This window comes from Acomys minous (genome assembly GCF_964271855.1).
Source record: "Acomys minous genome assembly, chromosome: 13".
Taxonomy (NCBI): domain Eukaryota; kingdom Metazoa; phylum Chordata; class Mammalia; order Rodentia; family Muridae; genus Acomys; species Acomys minous.
In genome coordinates, this window is record NC_140495.1 from 91,121,764 (window position 1) to 91,137,015 (window position 15,252).

General features: G+C 46.7%; 1 protein-coding gene and 1 long non-coding RNA gene across 2 annotated transcripts in view; one reads left to right on the plus strand and one right to left on the minus strand.

The window, feature by feature from the left end:
* Window positions 1-1,611: 1,611 nt before the first annotated feature.
* On the minus strand, window positions 1,612-13,414 carry LOC311580414. Its single transcript, XR_014773457.1, has 3 exons — window positions 13,025-13,414; window positions 8,722-9,350; window positions 1,612-1,699 (listed from the first exon to the last, which is right to left on the minus strand). It is a non-coding gene; the product is annotated as an uncharacterized lncRNA (long non-coding RNA).
* A 1,129-nt stretch (window positions 13,415-14,543) lies between these two features.
* Window positions 14,544-15,252, plus strand: part of CTNNA3 (catenin alpha 3) — a 1,390,227-nt gene continuing 1,389,518 nt past the window's right edge. The window contains exon 1 of the mRNA XM_084751942.1: window positions 14,544-14,562. The gene's annotated coding sequence lies outside the window, so the exon portion shown is untranslated. The remainder of the gene's footprint in view (window positions 14,563-15,252) is intronic.

The following is a 15,252-nucleotide window of genomic DNA, read 5'->3' on the forward strand; positions in this document are numbered from 1 at the left end:
AAAAGTTTTTTTTTTTTAAAGCTAGTTTTTAATGCTTCCCTGAGACTATTTTTGTGTTCTACTTTTGAAGTCTTCCAAAATATGTTCTACCTGGATTAAAAGATTGGTGGATAAAATAGCAAGGAAATAGAGATTTCTCCCCAGTACAAAATAGATTCATGTAGAACCCCCAAAATAAGAACCTACGTCACCATCCCTCCAATAGCCACAAGATGGTGGCATTGGGCTGCCAGTAGTGGAGGTTCCATCTAGAAAGCCTTTGGTCTCCTCTGTGAAGGTGCAAAAAGTCTAGATCTGGTCACTCAGCTGCCTCTCTATCTCTGTAGTGGGCACTGAGGATCTTGTCCTCTGCAGGCATTTCATGAATAAATCCTAGGACCAAGATAAATCTTTTTTTCCTCCCTCTGAGATACGGTTTCTTGTTACAGCCCTGGCTGCCCTGGGCTTACTCTGTAGACCAGACTGAACAATCTTAAGCAACCTCTAAGCATTCTGCAAATTGCTTGGACCTGTGCTCAATGCTGTGAAAGAGGAAAGAGCATTTTTTTGTTGTTGTTCAGAGACGGCATGTGTGAGTTCAGCAATCTGAATGTGTTGTTATCTGTGGCCCAAAGTAGGATCAGTGTGGGTGTCTACATACACGTTTTGTTTGATTGTTTGTTTGTTTCTGAGATGGGGTTTCTCTGTTGTAGCCCTAGCTGTCCTGGAGTTCACTCTATAGACCAAGCTAGCCTCGAACTCTTGACCCCTCCTGCCTCCACTTCCTCTAGCAAGTGCTATCAGTGTGTGTCTCGATGAGTGGCCTGGACACACATTTCAGGGTGTGAACCAAAGAGGTGGGGGGGGGGGTAGACTGTCTCTGCAGCAGACGATCTGCTAAACGGTGGCTGGGCGAGTCCTCACTCCACCTTGGCCTTCCCCACAGTGTTCTGAGAGTTGGTCTGGCTTTGCGGCCTTGGTTGGCCTCAAGCTCATCGTGGGGTTTTTTTTTTTGGCCTCTTTTTCTTTAGTGCTGGCATCGCAGGAGTGGACTCTCGTGCCTGGGGTTGTGTCTGTCTTGTTGACTGTTACGTCACCAGCATATAAGGAGTTGTCCCACGCAGGCCACCCCTTTTCTACTAATCATGGTCTTCACACTTTTGGAGAATGCGCTCAAGAGGAACTTTTGTTTTGTTTGTTTGTTTTTCGAGACAGGGTTTCTCCGTGTCGCCTTGGCTGTCCCAGACTCGCTCTGTAGACCAGGCTGGCCTCGAACTCACAGAGATCCGTCTGCTTCTGACTCCCGAGTGCTGGGATTAAAGGCGTGTGCCACCACGTCCAGCAGGGGGAACCTAGTCTCATTTCTGCCCCTTCCTCTTGATTTATTTCATCGTGTTTCTTTTTCTCTCCTTTCCCCTTTCCTTTTTTCTCCTCTCCTTTTCCCTTTATTTTTCTTTCCTTCCTCCTTCCTTTTCTTTCCTCCCTAAAATGTGTGTGATATTACACACACACACACACACACACACACACACACACACACACACACACATTTCTTGTTGGCATACAAAATAATGCTATAGTCATCACTTCTCTGTTGCTGTGATAAACCACCATGACCAAACGCAGCTTATAGGAGAGAGGATTTATTTTCGTTTATCCAGAGGGATGAGTTTGCTGTGATGAGGAAGCACGCAGCAGGCATGGTGGCTGGAACAGGAAGCTGCAAGCGTAGAGCAGAGGAAGTGAAGTGAAAGTCAAGCAGGGCTTTAAATCTCAACACTCACAGTGATGCATGAGGACCACACCTCCTAAACCTCCCCAGACAGTTCCACCAGCGGGGAACCATGTGCTCCAGCACCTGAGGCTGTGGGGGACAATGCTCATCCCCTCCGCCTTCACAGGTTCTTTCTTTTATGCTCTATCTGCATGTACACCTGTATGCCAGAAGAGGGCGTCAGATGATATAGATGGTCATAAGCCACCATGTGATTGCTGGGAATTGAACTCAGGACCTCTGGAAGAGCAGCCAAATGCTCCCCTCCCCCCCCCCCCCCCCGAGACAGGGCTTCTCTGTGTAGACTTGGCTGTCCTGGACTTGCCTCTGCTTCCTGAGTGCCGGGATTAAAGGCATGTACCACCACGCCCAGCCTGAAGCCAGTACTCTTAAACACTGAGCCATCTCTCCAACCCTCTAAAACTTTTAAAATTACATTTTTATTTATTCATTGTGTCTGTGCATGTGCATGCGTGCGTGCGTGCTACAGTGTGCAGGTGTTGGGGGGGGGTTGGTGAGAGGACAAGTTTCAGGAGTCAGTCTCCTCCTTTCACCGTCTGGGTCCTGGGGACAGAACTCAAGCCTCAGGTTGTCTGACTCGGTGTCAGGCGTCATCACCTGATGATCCATCTCACTGGCCCTTGTAAAATAATTTTAATGAAAAATGTACGATGTTGTTTTCTGTTCAGCTTTGGATACTTAAGCTTGTCAATAATTTAAAATTTAATTTAACTATATATTAAGGGTCCCCCCTCTTTTTTTTTTTTCCAGTGCCAAGGTTGAACCCAGAGCTTGCGCATCATAGTTCTACTATGAACTATACAGCTTGGTGATTAAAAACATTTTTATTGACGCATACACAGTACTCATGCCTGTTTTGGAGAATGTATGTATAATAAAATGGTATGAGTAGAGGCACAGAAGAAATGTTTGTCTCTCCAGAATGACTCTGTTTGGTATCCCACCTACAAAAGCCAATGGGGAGGCTCGGGTAGGGAGGACAGAGGGAGAGAGGAGACAGGAGGGGCTAAGTTCTGACCTCTGTAGCCCTGGATCCGTGCGTCTCTGTCAGCCCTCACCAGAGAGGTTTCTTCATGCGGTGGACTAACACAGAGACCCACAGCTGGCCAGTCAGTGTGCAGGGGGTGAGAGGCTGTGCAGTGCTCAGCCCTAAATGGGATGCCTAGATGACACGAGGCTCAGGGAATCATCCGTTTTTGTTTTTTGTTTTGTCTTTGGAGACAGGGTTTCTCTATGTGGCCTTGCTTGTCCTGGACTCACTTTGTAGACCAGGGATCATCTCTGAAGAGGCGGGGTAAAGATCTTGTGAGTCAGAGGTCGTGGATGACCGCATCAAAACAAGATGATTTGGGAGCCAGCAGGGCTGTGGCACACAGGGTCTCACAGCTGCTGTGACTGCATGCACAGGACCCTCGAAAGATCAAGCCGGCCAAAATCCCAGCCTGGGTGGGGAGTGGGGGCAGGGACTCCCACGGTTAGCTTAGGAGCTATTGGTTCTAATTGATGAACACTGGGGTAGGGTTGGGGGTGCGGGGGGAGGAGTCAGGTTTCTTCAGCGATGTCACCTTGAGAGGCATCCATGCCAGTAGATGGCCCTACACTCATGCACAATGTGCTGCTAATACTAAGTGGGCTCTGGGTTTAGAGAAAACATATGAGCTGGGGTGGTGTTGGTGCTGGTCTTTGATCCCAGCACTCGGGAGGCAGAGGCAGGCAGATATCTGTGAGTTAGTTCGAGGCCAGCTTAGTCTCTAGAGTGAGTTCGAGGACAGCCAAAGCTATACACAGAGAAATGTTGTCTCAAACAAACACCCCCCCCCCCCCCGCCAAAAAAAAAACTATAAAAAGAGCCAGCTCGAAGGGAGGCAGAGGCAGGTGGATCTCTGTGAGAGTTCTACAAAGTGAGTGCAGGACAGCCAAGGCTACACAGAGAAACCTTGACTCAAAAAACCATGAAATTTAGAGGGAATAGTGGGGTGAGGGGTTATAGGGCAGGAACTGTAGGGAAGGGAATTAGGAGATTTTATCAAAACACATTATGTGCGTTTATGAAATTCTTGCTTTAAAAACGAACTAAGAAAAAAGAAAGGTGTACTAAAAGTCAGTCGCTCTCTTTCTGCAAGATCACGCTACACTAGTTGGAAGTGGGTGGGGGATTGGTGGGGAGGGGGAAGAGAGAGAGAGAGAGAGAGAGAGAAGAGAGAAGAGAGAAGAGAGAGAGAGAAGAGAGAGAAGAGAGAAGAGAGAAGAGAGAAGAAGAGAGAATTTTTCTTTCTAATTCTGGCTTAAAATGTAGCCAGCATTAATTTCTTTGCACAAATTCCCACCCCTTGTTTTTGGTTAGAGCATGTGTCATGGACTTAACACAGGCAGGAAGTGTATTATTAGGTTTGCAGAGGAGTTCTTGCTGAAAAGGTGAAACACTCATTTTCCCAGTAGCCAAACCTTTCCCCAGTATGAAATCTTCAAATACTGTGGTAACAATATCGGACAATAAGAAGAAGGGCGTAACTGAAAGCTTCAAATGGAACGGACAATCTCGCCAGGAGCAGAGTATTGTAGAGACAAACTCGGGAAACTCAGGTTAAAAGGCTTGTTTTTTGTTTTGATTTTGTTTTTCAACGGAGGTTAAAGAGTGGGAAAAAAACAAGGACCAATTCAGAAAGACAGGAAGAAGATGCTGACATATTAGTCCGTGCAAGAGATGCGTGCCCCGCGAAGCACCGATCTGCTCGAGCAGGGGGTCGTTTCTCAAGCCGAGTTGAACGTAAACCAAGATCAAAAGGTCACAAGCAGATCTGAACGAAACATTGTCTAATTTTCCGCGGTGAAAGCAGGGACAGGAAAAGCAATCGATAACTGCATCTGAGAGCTTCTTCCCCTGCATTTGAGAAGTAAATTAGTTTCCGAAATAACCCATCCTCAAACCAGTCTTGAAGGAGATTGAGGCCAAACCTTCACTTACATGTAGGTGCGGGGGGGGGGGCGCGGGGGGGATTTTGTTTTTCCTTCGTGCTGTGCGTCTCGTGCCTGACAGGTGTTGCAAGCAGAGGCAGAGCCACACTGGAAGCCTACGACCTCCTGTCAGTGCGTGCTTTAGTGATGACATGCTGCACTCTGCTGGGAAAGCTCTAGATCTGCGCCTTTGCATTCCTTTCCTGAGTCAGAGGCAGCCAGTGTCACGTACACCCAGGGCGGCATTTGGGTGAGCTAGAGGCTGCGGTCACGGAAATTACTGCTGGGACATACTGAATTGTTAATAAAATTAGAAAATGTCGTATTTAAATGTATAAATGTCACGATGTCTTTGAGTCTCTGCCCCCTCCACCCCCACACATTGTTTTTTGTTTGTTTTAAATCAAAAGGCTGGAATCGGCTTTCATGGTCATCACTAGGGAGTTGGTTGAATAAATTACGCTCAGTCCATTCTGACTCTGTGAGCTCCACCAGCCCCAGGGCATTTGAGTCAGCAGAGCCACTTTTAATAGCAAGCTCTTCGAATGGAAAGGAGGGATATCGTTAACAACAAAAGCTAAGTTCAAAGCATTTAGGACACTAGCAGTGTTCTTAGGTGTGCATAAAGAATACATTGAGAGCCAGGCGTGGTAGTGGTGCACAAATATAGTCCCTGTGCTTGGGAGGTAGAGGCAGGTGGATCTCTGTGAGTTCGAGGCCAACCTGGTCTTCATGAGTTCCAGGACCGCCAGAGATAATATATCATAGAGAGACTTTCTATAATAAAACAACCATCCAACCAACCAACCAACAAACAAACCCAAACAACAACAAAAACAACAATAACAAACCTATAAACAAAACATGAATACGCCGTCGAGGCCAGAGATCATTTGCTATTCTTCCAGAGGACCCAGGTTGCATTCTGGCGCCCTCTTCTGGCCGTTGTGGATACTTGCATGCATGTGGTACACATTCAGGAAAAACAAATAAAAATATTAAAAAAAAATAAGCTGGGCGTGGTGGTACACACCTTTAATCCCAGCACTTAGGGAGGCAGAAGCAGGTGGATCACTCTGAGTTCTAGGCCAGCTTGGTCTACAAAGCCAGGACAACCAAGGCTACACAAAGAAACCATGTCCTGAAAAACTACACACACACACAAAATACACTGAAAGAAAAACTGAGAAATATATCTAGTATCCTCCAGGAAGGGATCCTTACTGGCATGAGTGGGGCTGGAGAGATGGCTCAGTAGTTAAGAGCTCTGTCTGCTTTTCAGGAGGACCCAGGTTCAATTCCCAGCACCTACATGGCCGGTTACAACTGTCTATAACTCTATCCAGTTCCAGAGGATCCAACACTCTCACACAGACATACATATTGGCAGAACACCAATGCACATGAAATAAAACAAAAAAAAAAAAAAAAAAAGGTGAGAGGGAGCCACCGTAAGATCATCTATTGTCATCTATTTACTAAGCAAATAATTTTAATTAAAAGAATTTCTGATTTGCCTTGCTGTAAAATAAGATTTCTAGTTGGACATGGCATTTGTAGTCCCAGCTACACAGGGGACTGAAGCAGGAGCACTGATTGCCAGAAGCAACAAATTCCATGTATACTTGGTATATTGCAAGACTCCCTCCCCCCTTAAAAAGTGAGTATGTGTGTGCGCTCATGCATGCTCACAGGTGTGTGTAATTCTCTGCAGCTAAATAAGACTCCTGATATTTCTTTATGCTTTCTTGCAATGTTTCTTGATTGATATAGGAAGAGAAGAACATAAATTGTTTTTGGTTTTTTGCTTATAAATACATATTTAAGAGCTGGGCATGGTGGCACACGCCTTTAATCCCAGCACTCAGGAGGCAAAGGCAGGCAGATCTCTGTGAGTTCAAGGGCAGCCTGGCCTATAAAGTCCAGGACAGCCAAGGCTACACAGAGAAACCCTGTCTTGAAAAAACCAAAACCAAAATCCAAAAACATAATTAAACCTAGTTGTGTGTGTACTCTTAAATGTATCGTGTGTGTATGTGTGTGTGTGTGTGTGTGTGTGTGTGTATGTCTCCCCGTCCATCTGTCTGTGTCTGTACATGCATGTTGGTGGGCATGTTTGCTTCAAATCAACCATTAAGGATAGGAAAAGATTTCTTAAATGTTTAAAAGAGACTTATTTAATTTGTGTGTGTGTGTTGTCTGTATATGCATTGCATGCACCACGTTTATGCCTGGTGCCCTTAGAGATCAGAAGAGGGCATCAGATCCTCTGGAATTTTAATTAGAGATGGTTGTGAACCAAACCTGGGTCTTGCAAAAGCACCCAAGTCCACTTAGCAGCTGAACCATCTCTCCAGACCCAGAGAGAAGCTTCAAGCCAAGGGTGCCAACGTGTGGAGGGAGCAGAAGGAGACAACCTGTTCTGTGAGGCTGTGTAAGACAGCCTAACTGCCTCTATGGGGTCACATGGGGAGGAGCCAGAGAGCTGAATAGATATTAGGGATGAATTGTATTTTTTTTTTTGAGACAAGGTTTCTCTGTGTTAGCGTTGGCTACCCTGGAGTCACTTTGTAGACCAGACTGGCCTCGAACTCACAGCGATCCACCTGCCTCTGCCTCCCCAGTGCTGGGATTATAGGCGTGCGCCACCACGCTCGGTTTTAGGGATGAACTGTAAAGGTGTACAATTGGGGAGTTTGTCCTTAACTGTGGTAGCCATAGGAATCTATGGTGGTGGTGGTGGTGTGTGTGTCTTTGAGGAGGCAAGAGAGAGGGTAAGAACAATGTCTGTATAGAGGTGATAGTATTGTCTGGAAAACCACCCCCAAATCAGCTTTTTACTCTTAGGAATAAGTTATCTCATAGTTGGGGGTTACTACCACCATACGGTTCTGTGGCACCCGCGCCACTGCGGTACCGAGTCGAGGGCGAGGGACTGCGGATTTAACTCATACACACACACACACACACACACACACACACACACACACACACACTAACACAGTGAGCCCTTCGTGTTAAGAGAGCAGCAGCTGTGCAGCGGTTTATTATTCTCCTCTTTTCAGAGTTCCAAAGAGCCTTCTTATAGGCAGCAAAATAGGAATCCTCCTCCCAGGTGAAATCCCTCAAGAGGTGATTGCACACAGGAGAAAAAGTCTCGAGGAGGGGAGGGGTGTGCTCTCAGAGCAGTAAACATGACTAGCTAAGCAAGATAAACACAGACGTGGAAGCTGCTAGAAACAGCAAAGACATGAAACAGCAAGACAGGCAGGCAGCCCAGTCGAGCCTGGTTCCTACACGGTTCGTATGTGGGTAAGTATTTCTGAGACAGGGTCTCGTGTAATACAGACTGGCCTCACACTCACTTCATAGTCCAGAATCATCTATTCCTAACCCTCCTGCCTCACCTCCCAAGTGCTGAGATTCTATATTTATGTATATGCGTGCTCCGCCTGCATGTGCACCTGCCGGCCGGAAGAGGGCGTCAGATCACATTCTAGACGGCTGTGAGGCACCACGTGGTTGCTGGGAATTGAAACTAAGACCTCTGAAAGAGCAGACTGTGCTCTTACCCACTCAGCCAGCTCTCCATCCCCCATATGTGTGTCTTAATTGGAGTGGGCCAGAGCTGGGGGGAGAACTGCAGTGCAAGTGGTGGAAAATCGTATTTCAAAAGCCAGACACGAAAGCTGGCACGGTGGCACATTCCTGTAATCCCTAAATCTAGGAGGGTGCTGCCAGTTAGAGGTTTTTATTTTTTTAAAAAATTTTAAGGGGTTGTGTGGGGTTGTTGCTGTGGTGGTGGTGACTGAGGACGCAGGTCAGCTGGTAGAGTGCTTATGAAGCATACTCAAGGCCTGTCTGGGTCTGATCCCCCGGCCTGCATAAACCAGGGACGGCACTGAACCGGCCGCACGCTCTGATGAAGGGCTAAGATAATCTAAGGCCGGGGCATCTTTGGGAGCAGGTCACAAGGAAGTAGAATCACCTACCTTTCTAGGAGCTTCGGTGAGCTTCATCGATCATTTTTATGCAGACTGGGAAATTAAAGCTTGGAACAAGAGCGGAGTTTCTCAGTTTTTTCTAGTGCTTTAGTCAGACAGGCTGGCCGTTTCCCCCAATGATTTCAGGCTCAGAGCTCGTTTCTCGGTACTCCCTGGAGCCACAGGGACGTAGGTAATACCATTACTCCTTGCGCGGAAACCAGTTGTCTCCAAGGGGACGGGTGGGTACGCCGGGCAGATCCCCTTCATCCTATTAAGAACACCAAATGTCCTCTCAGTCCAGGCCACCCTTAGCTCCCACTCTCCCGTCTGCAGGCTCACTGGGCAACAATGACTCCACAGACGGAAACTCCAGCGCTGCAGCCCCCTTACGCCGAACACGCTGCTAAAACAAAGTAACAGCTTCAGCCATCACGCAGAGCAAGCACTGCGGCGATATGTCAGGCGGCTGGCTCATCCTGCCTCAGTATGCCTGCGGTGTGAAGTCGGGGTACACATGCCCTCAGGCAGTGGTGCTCCGTCCCATCCAAAGCAGGAACCGGTCTTCCTTTTCCCCCATGTCAGACGTCATCTTTTTCCTGCTCCAGGGTTCGGGGATTTCTTGTTTTCAGACTCTCCTAGCCACAGAATTCGCTCAAAAAGGTTATTTACTGAGGACTCACTAAGTGCTAGATCTAGTACACACACACACACACACACACACACACACACACACACACACACACACACACACACACACACTCGCACATGAACAGAGAGAGACTATAAATGTTATGAAGGAGAAGAACAAAATGGCATATAATCACGTAAGAAAGAGACCTAACCGATTAGGTGAGGAGGATGCTATAAAAACACGTGTAAAATTCCTAGGCTGGGCTGGGGGAGGTGGCACATGCCTGTAATCCCAACACTTGGGGAGGCAGAGGCAGGTGGATCTCCCTGGGTTCCAGGCCAGCCAAGGTTACACAGAGAAACCCTGTCTCTAAAAAAACCAGAAAAAAAAAAAAATCCTAGTGTGGGAAAGAGTTTGACCTCTCCACAGAAGTAGGATCAGCACCATGCATCTAGTGAGATGTGTTTTACGTATGTCTCTACTGCTATGATAAAACTTCATGATTAAGAAAGCATTTACTTTGCTTACGGTTTCGGACAGTTAGAATCTGTGGTGGTTTGAATAAAAATGGCCCCCAAAGCCCCATAGGGAGCCAGCCAGAGTTCAGAAAGAACTAGAAAGGGTGTGCTTATTCAGCAGTAAATCTCAGAGGCTGAAATATTCTAGGCCTTAATTAGCAGACAGCTTGGAAGCTGAAATCTTTAAGGTCTGGTCTTGAAGAAGATTAGATTGTACAGTGGCTAGAAGCTTCCAAGCCTAGGCCTAGGCATAGTTCGATAGAACCACACTGAGCTTAGCCCAAGCTATGCGCTCACACAGCTTGGATATGCCTCTCACCTCATCTTCCATCTGAGGAAATTAAAGGCAACATTTACTTTTACAATCTGTAATTGCACAGTTGGGTCAGAAAAAGCTGGCCCCCACGGATGTGCAGGACAGTTGGTGGAAATGTGAAGGGCGCAGGCAAAGAGAAATGTAGAAAGAGGAGTGAACATTTTTTTTTCTTGGTGTGCACTGAATTACACAGATTTAAATTTATGCTGGGAAATTTTCCTTTGCTCACTGCAGAGAGAGAGGCGCCACCCAGCAGACCAGTCCAACAGGGAACCACTGACAGTCTCTTTCACGACTGACATTGAGTCCCTCCTTGCCACCTAATATTTGCTCTTTCTTGTTCTCCTTTCTATATGTTACATTGTATCCACACACATGGATATGGTATAGGCTAGGATCCACCCATGAGGGAGAATACAGTGTATTTCTTCCTGAGATTGTGAGACCTCTCTTACTAGTATACATTCCAAGTCCATCCAGCTTATTGAAACATTTGTGATTTCATCTTTGGAGCTAGATAGCATTCCATTTTTATATGTGTACAACATTTTCATTATTAAATAATTATTAAATAAAACAGCAATAAACATAGGGGTGCAAATAGCTCTATGGTAGGGCCTGGTGTTCTCTAGGGATATATCCTGGAATGGAACAGCTTGGCCATGTGGTTGTTGTGTTTAAAAATAATATTTTTTTTTTAGAGACAAGGTCTCATTGTGTAACCCTGGCTGGCCTGGAACTCCCTGTGTAGACCAGGCTGGCCTCAAACTCACAGAGAATCTTCCAGCCTCTACCTCCTGAGTCCTGGGATTCAAATCATGTGTCACCATGCCTGTTTTTTTTTTTTTTATTTTTAATTTTCTTTCGAGACAGGGTTTCTCTGTGTACCCCTCACTGTCCTGGAACTTGTTTTTTAGACCAGGCTGGCCTCGAACTCACAGAGATCTGCCTGCCTCTGCCTCCCAAGTGCTAATCACATTTGCGGTGTGTGTGTGTGTGTGTGTGTGTGTGTGTGTGTGTGTGTGTATTTGTGTGAGCATACGTGTGTGCACAAATGCTTGTGAAGATGCTAGGATAACGTGTGGGAGTTAGTTCTTTCCTTTCATCTGCTGCATTACAGACATAAAATTCAGGTTGACAGGCTTTGGTGGCCTTCACCTGCTGAACATATCGTTATTACTAAATTTTTTTCCATTAGCCCTATTCTTAAAGTAGTAGGATATAATTTGCCAATAAGTGAAAGTATTTGTCAAATGAAGCTACCTTCTGCAGTTTATTATTTTTAACTTTTTTTTTTCAAGATAGGGTTTCTCTGTGTAGCCTTGGCTGTTCTGGACTCGCTTTGTAGACCAGACTGGCCTCACAGTGATCTGCCTGCCTCTGCCTCCTGAGTTCTGGGATTAAAGGCATGTGCCACCACACCTGGCTCCTTCTGCAACTTTTAGAGCAGGCTTTAGAAGTGACATTGCCTGGAGGGGGTTAGGTTAGTAGTAGAGCATGCACTAATTGTGGGTGAGGTCCTGGCTTCAGTGTCAGCCCAATAAATAAACCAATAAATGGCAAGAAAAAAACTGATCATTAAATGTACAATATAATCTTGCCTTTCTGGTGGTATATTTGAATTATAATTTTGAATCTCTGCTTTTTTCCTTATTGTAGTCCAGACTGTCTATGAACTCTTTAAAAAATACTTATTTATTATGTATACAGTGTTTCACCTGCATGCCAGATCTCATTAGAGATGGTTGTGAGTCACCATGTGGTTGCTGGGAATTGAACTCAGGACCTTTGAAGAGCAGCCAGTGCTCTTAACCTCTGAGCCATCTCTCCAGGCCTGTCTTTGAACTCCTTATATAGGCAAGGATGATCCAGACTGCCTCCTGAGAGCTAGGTGAAAGAAGTGTGCCATCATGGCCAGCTTTCATTTCTCTGGTTTAAAGAATAATATACATTTTACAAGCTGATTTTATGTTAAATCATGTGTATATATTTGTGTCTATGGATGGGTATGTGCACATGTGAGTGCAGGCGCTTTTAGAGCCCAGAAGAGGGTGCTAGATCCCCTGGAACTGGAGTTACAGGCAGTTGAGAGCCTCCCAATGTGGCCTCCGGGAAGTGAACTCTGGTTCTTTGCAAAAGCAGTACCAGCGCCAAACTGTTGATACATCTGGCTATCCGCTGAATTAATACTTGAGCACAGAGTAAGAATATTAAACTTTTCTGTTTAAATGCATAAGAAAAAAACATCACACACCTTCACAGAAGAGGGCGCCAGATAAATGGCATTCATCTTTCAGGTTTTCTTAAGACAAGCCACTTGAATTTTCAGTAATTTGCGGCTTGTGAACACAAGGAGACCAGCTAGGAAACTAGTGCAATTATTAGCGACATGGATGGCGGCAAGGGGCAGGGGTCAGGTAAGGAGACAGACGGACGGGGGTGAACAGCAGTGGCTGTGCAGCGTCCCAAAGGCGAACCTTATAATTTTCTTATTTAAAATAGCATACTGGAACAAGATAAACTTTCAGAAAACTCAGTCAAGCAAAATTTATTTTAAAAAAATTAACTCCCCACCCGTATCTGGCCAGTTAGAGATAATAACGTCTGCAACTGTTTTTGTTGTTGTTGTTATTGTTTGTTTTTTGTTTGAGCGTGTTTTATTCCCAAGCCTCCGTTCACTCGCTGTTGCTTTCTCTTTCTTTCCCATTTCGTTTACGACGTAGAATCTACATGGATGGGCATACAATGAATGTGTTTAGCAAAAAATGTAACCGTTGCTACCCCATGACTCTTCCTGAGGAGACGTGGAAACAAAACAGCAGCAGCCACAACCCCAGTACTCACCCTGGATAGGGCCCGAGGGCCAGACCAGAGAAAGGATGCTGCGCGGTGAATGAGAGGTCACTGAGAACAGGAACGACTCAGACGGCGGCGCTGAGTCTCTGAAAAGCCGACCTCAGCATACTCCTGAAAGATGGATTCCGGGGGCTCCCCCAGAGTCCTTCCCGCGTCGCCCCCTTTTCAGGTGACGTTTCCACAACACGGAGGAGTGTTTGTTTCTAACTCCTCCTGAGTTTTGCACTTGGTAACCGCACCACAAGCGCGACCCGTGTCTGGGTACCGCTGCTGGGGTCTCAGGGCTCTGGGAGAAGACCGGGCAGATGACTTGAGCTCAGGAATTAGGGATTTAACTAGGAAGAGTGAGACCTGTCTCAAAAGGCACAATGGCTGTATGCGGTCTATTATGTGGACTTTAGCTAGCATACATTTAAAGTAGAATTTTTTTTCTTTAAAGTGTATCACTTCACAACACTTTGGAGTTTTTCAGAAGAGGGGGTAAATGTCTTTAGCTACAGATGGACAGTAGCTTGTCACCCTGGGAAGGTTGGGAAACGTTCGCTAGTTACTTCACCGTTCATATTTATATATTTCGGGTCTGCCTTTCAGTGCAGAAGGTTTCTTCCCATGTTATGAGGAGCGGACTTGGCAGCACTGACATTTATTGGTCTTTGGGTACCCTAAACAATTCTGTAGATTTTATCTGTCAGATATGGTTACAAGCGGTGGGAAGATGAAGGGTTGAAGTCGTTTGTATTTAAAAAAGGCGAAAAAGCTGAAGCACCTGCTTCCGCAGCGAGCAGGGTTCGAACCTGCGCGGGGAGACCCCATTGGATTTCAAGTCCAACGCCTTAACCACTCGGCCATCGCTGCTACGAGGAAAGGAGGAAGGCGGAGACACTTTAGTATAACAGCCACTGCACTGGCGCCAGGACCGAGAATGGGCGGGGCCTGCAAGTGCCTTCAGCTTCCCGGGCCGAGACGGCTGAAGCCACGAATGGCTGGAGCTTCCGGGAGGACGCGGAGAAAAATAAAAAAAAAAAAGGGTTCTGGAACCCCGTGCGTTCGGGGAGTCACAGCCTAACCTGGTTTCTGGTCGCGGACGTGGCTTTTGCCCTTCCGCTTTCACACTGGCGCCACGAGATCGATGTGAAACCTAGGGTTGTCTCGCTGCGTGTGGCGGGCCCGCCCGCTCGGAAGTCCCAGAACTCAAACAGGGAGAATGGCCACTTCCCTGCGTGCCTCGGGCGTGCAGCGAGGGCCGAGCTCTGCGCATTAAGTCTGCATTCCTTACCCTTCAGTGCGAACGTGGGGCCGCCCTGCGTACTTTTTGGTGTTTTTTTTTTTTTTTTGTGTCACCCCGTGGGCGCGGTTAGACGCCCCCCCCAGGACGCCCCCCCCACGCACCGCGCGCTTCGTCCCAGGGCGCACGCGCAGCCCCTGCCCGCGCTCCACGCTTCCGGTTTGAATTTCCCGCTGTGAGGAGAAGCGCGCGTTTCTCTGGAGGAGGCCGGAAGCCAAGGTGTTAGGCGACCTCTTGATAGGTGTGTGGATTTTCTTGAGAAGTCCCCGTCATCCCTCATTACTTATTTATGTATGCTGCCGCGTGTGCTGCGCAAGGGCAGGATTAGGCCCGGGAACCCAAGGTTACATTTTTTTGAGGTGATTATTTGGGGGTACAGTAGGGGCCCCAGACCAAATGGGAACCAAGGCCCTATGTGTGACAGTCACTTTTTTTTTTTTTGGGCCCTATTTAACCTTGTGTATTTTGCTTATTTTGTTCTTTTATTCCACATGTGTTCCCACATAAAATATAATCTATTTCCCCCCTGTATCTTCATCTCTTTTGTTTTTATCCCTTTGGCTCATTCACACAGATGAATGACTTATTATTTTTTTATCTAATTAAGTTAATTGATATTTATTTATTTTTCTGTCTTACAAACTTAGTCCTGGGAAAAGGGAGTCAAAAAAAAGCCTCCATTCTGACCCCTTCACTGTTTGCTGTTGATGGGAGGGTTCACCCGGCCCCTGGGGAGGACAGGGAAGCCTTGATCTTGGACTCTGAGAAGTGCCACATGGGCGGAGAGAGGGGCGAGGCATTAGGTGTAGATGCGGGTGACGGTGACGTATTTGCATTGAAGGCCCTCCACCCCAGCATTCATTCACCGCAGCCACCAGGGCGGCCTCCCTGTTTACTGAAAGATGTCTTTAATCGCCTTGTTCCCCTGTTA